Below are 7,853 nucleotides of genomic sequence, written 5' to 3' on the forward strand. Positions count from 1 at the left end.
GACCTGTAATCAGGCTTCAACAATGGAAATGAGGAACTTGGTGACAACTCTATCTTTTGTATACAGAATCAGAGAAAATTAATGCTAAGTACCCAAAAATTTGCAAATATTCCCAAAATCTGAACCGGGGAAAATGATTAAGATTTGTTTCCCCACTTGGTACACTTTTAAAATTCATGATCAGAGTTAGGAATGTTAAAGAGTAAAGAGTAAAATAAGCAAAGTATATGGGAATTGTTAGGTAGTTAGAATAGGAAACAGAAGTCCAGAATGGCAGTGGCTAAAAGACAAGGAAGGGAAAAGTCTGCAAAAATAGAACAAAGGAAGGTCCGAGGACCGGAGTGAGGACCTCAGGTAGAACAAACAGCACTCCTGGCTAGCCCAATTTACACAGGGCAGGCCCAGGGGCAGGAAAAAAAACATAAAAAGAGGAGCCAAAGGACCAGGGGTCAGTCTCTCTCTCTCCCGTGCAGGTGTGTGCTTGTGTTCTCTCTCTCTCTTCTCTTCGCGTCTTTTGGGTTGGCATGCCCTCACGCCCCGAGGATGTATTTTCCTCTATTTTCTAAATAAAACTGATCTATCTGAGAACTATAACATGGACTGTCCAACAGCTGTGACATGCTGAGGGCTTTAATGTCTGTCACTTCAAATCTTTGTTGTGATGAGACAGAATCGAGGAGATTATAATCCCCCAACAGAATCAATCCCATGATCTTAAGTTTGTAAATATTATGTTCTAGCCCAGATATTTCCAACTGGTATGCTAAGACAGTATACTATGAGTAAGTTACAGGTTTGAGACTCATTACTCCTCTCAGTTATGCAAAGGCCAGGCATAGCCTGGGAAAGCCAAACACCCAGGGATGCATACAACTGGTCAAGAGTAACTTTGTCCACATGCCTTTCTGTACTGTACAAATACTGTGCTATCATCTTTCAATTGTGCAGTGATGTGGGGCATAAAAAATAGGAAGCACTCTTGCAACCATTACTGCTAACTCACATGAGTATAGGATACCTTCAGTTCCAAATACAGAAAAACCAACTCAAAAAAGAAAAGGAAATTTAGGAGAAGGAAACCACCCCAGTATTCTTGCCTGGGAAATCACATGGACAGAGGAGCCTGGTGTCCTACAGTCCACGGGGTTGCAGGAGTCTGGACAGGACTTAGCGACTAAACCATCATCATCAACCTGCATTTAAAAATCTTTAGAAAGCCAAACAAGGTATTTTTGAAAAACTTAATGGAGTTATCTCTGTACTCTTTGTTGTTTCCATCAAAATGAAAAATACTAAAATGGTTTGTTTCAAATGTTAAATCTTGTAAAGAGATTCATTTCCATTTCAATGTAACCCTAAAGAGAGAGACACTGGGAGAAACAAAGAGAATGTAGAAACTGTTTATGATTGCCCTCTTATGTCATCTTTTTAAATAAACTCCCAATTTCACTAGGGGGGAAAAAAAGCCAAACAATGATAATTTAAAATATTGGCCAAAAGACCTTTCTTTAATGGAAACCATGTTATCCATCCCCTACCCTCCATTAAAAGGACACTTCCAATAAAAATTTTCCCTTAAGTAAACAAAAAAAGAAAGAAAAGAAAATTTATTGGCTTGTCTGATTTAAAAAGCAGAGACATTGTTTTGCCAATAAAGTTCCGTCTAGTCAAGGTTTCTCCAGTGGTAATGTATGGATGTGAAAGTTGGACTATAAAGAAAGCTGAGTGCCAAAGAGTTGATGCTTTTGAACTGTGGTGTTGGAGAAGATCTTGAGAGTCCCTTGGACTGGAAGGAGATCCAACAAGTCCATCCTAAAGGAAAGCAGTCCTGATTATTCATTAGAAGGACTGATGCTGAAGCTGAAACTCCAATACTCTGGCCACCTGATGCGAAGTACTCACTCATTTGAAAAGACCCTGATGCTGGGAAAGATTGAAGGCAGGAGAAGGGGACAACAGAGGATGAGCTGGTTGGATGTATCGTCGACTTAATGGACATGAGTTTGAGTAAATTCTAGGAGCTGGTGATGGACAGGGAGGCCCGGCGTGCTGCAGTCCCTGGGGTTGCAAAGAGTCAGACACGACTGAGCAACTGAACTGACTGACTGATTTAAAGACTAGAATTAGATTTGGCTTAAGGTAATCAATGTGACCAGCACTTGTATTGTTATTCTTTTAATTTTTGCTATGTTCCCTTAATGCTGGCTACATTTTCAACAGGCTATCATTTCATAATGTTAAAACTTCAGCAACCAGCTACCAAGGCTATACACTTTCTGATCCCTTCTTTCAACAAGAAAAAGGAAAACCTGTGTCCCAATAAAAGTCCTAAAGTTACCACACTGGGGATGCGTGTGCTACCTTTCCATTCCTGAACCAATTACTGACCTCAGGGTTAACGTAGACACAAGTTCAACAAACTCAACCTTTGGAGCTGGAGATGAAGTCAATCCAGGTTAATCTCACAAACATCACATGCCTGATTTTGAAAGTGAAGAGGACTACTTTGGGAAATGTCAAGTACTGTCATCAAGAAAGAGGAAGAGGGAATTCCCTGGTCATCCAGTGGTTAGGACTCCAGGTTTTTCCTGCTGAGGACCTGAATTCAATCCCTGATCTGGGAAATAAGATCCCACAAGCCACAGAGCATGGCCAAAAAAAAGAAAAAAGGAAGAATGTATGTGGGTCAATAAAACAACTTTCCATGATAGTTTACCACACATCTCTAAATGAGCTAAAATACAAGATAAGCTAGCTGACTGCTTTTCTTCTTTAAAACTGTTGTACTAGTAAGCCAAAAAATGTATGTTAGAACGACGTTTTCACCTACCAAATTAGCAAAGGTTTTTTTTGTTTTTTTTTTAATTACTATTTAGTACTGATGAGAGAGAGGATTGGGGCTTCCCTGGTAGCTCAGATGGTAAAGCGTCTGCTTACAATGCGGGAGACCTGGGTTTGATCCCTGGGTCGGGAAGATCCCCTGGAGAAGGGAATGGCAACCCACTCCAGTATTCATGCCTGGAAAATCCCATGGACCAAGGAGCCTGGTGGACTACAGTCCACAGGGTCGCAAAGAGTCGGACACTGAGTGACTTCACTTAACTGGTAAAAGGATACTAAAACAGGCATTCAAATGGCTCTGGTTGAAATTAAGTGAAAATAATCCTTTGGAAAACAACTTATAATATCCCAAGAGTCATAAACTATACACATTCCATTTAGAAGAATCTATTCAAAACAAAAAATCCTAAATGCAGGAAAACTTTCATGTTAATAGATGTCTACTACTAAATACTTAATAAAACCAAGAAATAAAAATTGGAAACAACTTAAGTGTCCAGTAATAAGAAAACAGTCAAGTTATCACTACCTGATGATATATATAGATATAAATGATAAAATGAAAATATAACAAATATTTACTGACCACTAACTATATGCAAGCACTTACTATATCTGACTTTAAATATTAAAAAAAACTAAGATCATGGCATTCAGCCCCATTACCCCATGGCAAATAGAGGGGGGAAAGTAGAAGTAGCAACAGATTTCCTCTTCTTGGGCTCTAAAATAACTGCAGATGGTGACCACAGCCATGAAATCAGAAGACAACTGCTTCTTGGCAGGAAAGCTATGACAAACCTAGACAGTGTGTTGAAAAGCAGAGACATTACTCTGCTGACAAAGATCCATATAGTCAAGGTTATGGTCTTCCCTGTGGTCACATACAGTTGTGAGAGCTGGACCATAAAGAAGGCAGAGCACCAAAGAATTGATGCCTTTGAACTGTGATGCTGAAGAAGACTTTTGAAAGTCCCCTGGATGGCAAGGAGATCAACCCAGTCAATCTTAGGGGAAATCAACCCTGAATACTCACTGGAAGGACTAATGCTGAAGCTGAAACTCCAGTATTTTGGTCACCTGATGCGAACAGCTGACACACTGGAAAAGTCCCTGATGCTGGGAAAGACTGAGGGCAGGAGGAGAAGAACGTGTCAGAGGATGGGATGGCTGGATGGGATCACCAATACAATGGACATGAACTTGGGCAAACTTCAGAAGATGGTGAGGGACAGGGAGACCTGGCATGCTGCAGTCCATGTGGTCACAAGTCAGACACAACTGGGCAACTGAACAACAATACTACATGCAAGACTTAACACTATATATAGTTCACCAAACTACATTATGAGATATTTACTATTAGTATTTCCATTTCTGAAATGCCTTTTTGAAGGCAAAAAGAGATGGAGCACCTTGCCCAAGGTTACACAGGAAGGGCTGGAACTAAGCTATGAATCCAGTAACCACATTCTAGGCTTCATTCCTAACCACTACATTATATTACCTTTCAAAAATGTGTTTGTGTAGTTTATAATAGCAGAAAATATCTACATTTGTTAAAATATCAACAAAAACAATGGGACTCAGAGTCGTTCAGTTAGACATAGTGGGTTGAACACAGGCATTTAGTTCATCCCCCATAAATGACAGTGACTGATTTAAGGCACAAACCCTTTGACCAAAAAGAATGAGAAATGAGACAAAACCAACAAAATTTGGTTTGGGGCAGGCAGACAGGGGACCAGTAATATTTTTAAGACCTGAAAAAGTAAAGCCAGGAACAGGAAAAACTAAGAAGCAATCTGGTTTATATCACATGCCCCCTTTTTCAGCCCCTTCCTAGTCTGTCCTTTCCCACCTCTTGAAACAAACAGTCTAGTGAAACTAGGGCTCTCTAAAGTAACGATGAAGGTAACATAGCCAAAAACAGAACAACTGCTTGAAAGTCTATTTAAGAAGAGTTTAGACCTGCAGATTCCCCTCTCCCTTCCCTTACCAGGATAGATTAGTAGTTGTTCTGAAGATGATGAAACAGTCTCTACAACAGGAGATAACAGGCTCAGCCAAAAAGGGTGAGGGTGGAGATGGGGGGGGGGGGGATGGCTATTATTTTGAAAAGTTCATTTACCAAATTTTGAGACACCCCTGGCTGACAAGCCTTCTTCCTCTACAGGGCTTGCACATCTGACGATAGGCAGCACTCAAAGAAGGCAGCACTCAAACGAGTGTGTTTTCAAGGATTTGACTGGCCAAGAGAAAAGACAAAGGATTGTGACGCTGGGAGATTCCTCACAAAATGTTCTGGTCAGGTTACACTAAAATGAAGGCCATAGTCAATAAGCCCTCACCTATATCTAAGGGCTTCCCAGGTGGTGCAGTGGTAAAGAACCCACTTGCCAGTGCAAGAGATGCAGGTTTGATCCCTGGGTTGGGAAGATTCCCTGGAGTAGGAAATGGCAACCCATTCCAGTATTTTTGCCTGGAAAATTCCATGTCCATGGAGTTGCAAAGAGTTGGGCATGACTGAGTGACTGAGCATAGGTAGCCCATATCTAGAGCTTCCAATCCGCTTTTTTGGTACTCCAATCTTAAATACAGAGCAGAGAGCCAAAGATCAACAGACTTTCAGGGCAAGTGTCTAATTTCAAAGACAAGCAAAATCTAACAGTAAAATTTAAAAAGCAATTTAAAGGAAGCAAAGATTAAGCAGAGGGAATTCTTTCAAAAGAAACATAATTAATAGTCTTATTAAAAGATAAGAGTATATACAGGAAGAAAAAAAAGGAAGATACTAAAGTAAAATTCACAGAAAGAACGGTTCTTTTCAAAATTAAGATAGAGATGAAAAATTCAATAGAAGAATTGGAAGGCAAATTGAAGAAATCTTAGAAAAAAGAACAGAAAGTCAAAGAAATGTAAAATTGAGGCAAAAAAACGATAATTCAGAAGATCCAATTAACTGTACCCCAGAAGTCCAAAATAAGCAAAGGGACAAAATGGAGAACAAATCAAAAATTTTCAAAATCAATTTTCACAGAACTAAAAAACAGGAGTTCACAAAGAGTTCATTAAGAGCTGGGACCAAGACACAAAACATGGTGAAATAACAAAACGCTGGAGAAAATGGAAAGATCCTATAAGCTTCCAGAAAAGGAAAACACTTTTTTCCATACAAAGGAAGAAGAATTACATCAGAATTTTTCAGTATCTACAATGAAAGCGAAAATAAAGAAGCTAAGCCTTCAAAATTAAGGGGAAATCATTACAAAACTGGAATTTCACCAGCCACACCAAGTGTGAAGGTAAAAGATCTTTTCTGACATGCAGTGTCCAAAACAACTTATCTTTCCTGCATCTTTTCTCAGGTAGCCACTTAAAAGATTTCTCTGAAGACAAAGGTATGGGATCCAGGAAACAGGGGACCCTATACAACAGAGAAAGAGGAAAGGAACTCCTGAAATGGTGAAGGGAGATAGCAAGATGACACTTGTACAGCAAACCTAGGAAGCAACCAGTCCAGACTGGAGTTGTAGTAAGCTTTGGTAGAAAGTTCCTCAAAAGGATGAAATTAACAGATTATCAATTGTTTTTTAAGTCATTAACAGGAATTTTATATAAATGAGAAAAGTCTGAAGTTTTCTCAGAATTTTGACAAGAAAGTCTGATGAATATATTAAAAATTAAGGAATGGGGGTAAACAAAACAATGGAATTGAGGAGAATGTTACATAAAAAAGGAAAGATAATCATAGCATACTACAATGGTTCAGCTGTGAATAGCATTTACAGTGATAATAATATAACTGTAAATAAGAAAATTATGGAAAGTCATTTAATAATGCCTAATGGGAAAATGTAGTAGTAGTGGTAAGTATATTATTTAGAGCTGTGGAAGTAAATGTATAAAAAATCAGCTGAAACAGTTTATAGTAGTTGCTCTGGAAAGGAGGAAATGGCAAGGGAGATTACTGTTTTTCTGAACAAACCTTATAAAAAATGTTTAATTCTTTCCATTAGATGCACACCTAACTTTGATAAAACACTGAATTTTTAAAATTTGGATCCAAAATAACATAACCATCATAGTTAAAACAACACTTATATAAATACCATCGGAAAAAATATTGAAAGAGAATACATCAAAATGTTATCTGCAGTTGTCTTTCAGTTATCAAGGTACGAGTGATGTTTTCCCCTTCGTTCTGCTTTCTATGAAATGTACACATAAATTCTATAATGGAGGAAAAAACTTTATCATGTATGTTTTAAGTTGGTCCAGAATTACTTCAGTTGAGAATGCTTAAAGAGATATAAAATCAGTTTAGTCGCAAGTGGCAATTCTTACCATGAAAAAGAACAGAAAAGAACAGAACAGATGAGAATATACCAGCAATCACCACATGTGAGAAATTTCATAACTTTTGTCTTAATTATATGTAAATGCAAACACATGTCGGAGAAGGCAAGGGCAACCCACTCCAGTACTCTTGCCTGGAAAATACCATGGACGGAGGAGCCTGGTAGGCTGCAGTCCATGGGGTCACAAGGAGTTGGTTACGACTGAGCGACTTCACTTTCACTTTTCACTTTCATGCATCGGAGAAGGAAATAGCAACCCACTCCAGTGTTCTTGCCTGGAGAATCCCAGGGACGGGGGAGCCTGGTGGACTGCCGTCTATGAGGTCACACAGAGTCGGACTCGACTGAAGCAACTTAGCAGCAGCAGCAAACACACACATATATGTGTGCTGGATCATAATGTGAAATGTATTTTTTACTGAGAGTCACAATCCAAAAACAGCTTTCACAATATGACACAACCAGCTTGATAAAGTGAGAAATACACTAGTTTTGAAGATTTGCGGTAAAATATAGATTTTTAGAATGTACTTTGAAAACAACATATCCACCTTTATAGATTCCTTTAAGAATCCCCAAGAGTTGTGGGTTCAAATTCTGTCTCTTATCACCTGTATGACTTCTCCGGGTCTCGGTTTTCTCATCTATAAA

This window comes from Capricornis sumatraensis, chromosome 16 (assembly GCF_032405125.1).
Source record: "Capricornis sumatraensis isolate serow.1 chromosome 16, serow.2, whole genome shotgun sequence".
NCBI lineage: Eukaryota > Metazoa > Chordata > Mammalia > Artiodactyla > Bovidae > Capricornis > Capricornis sumatraensis.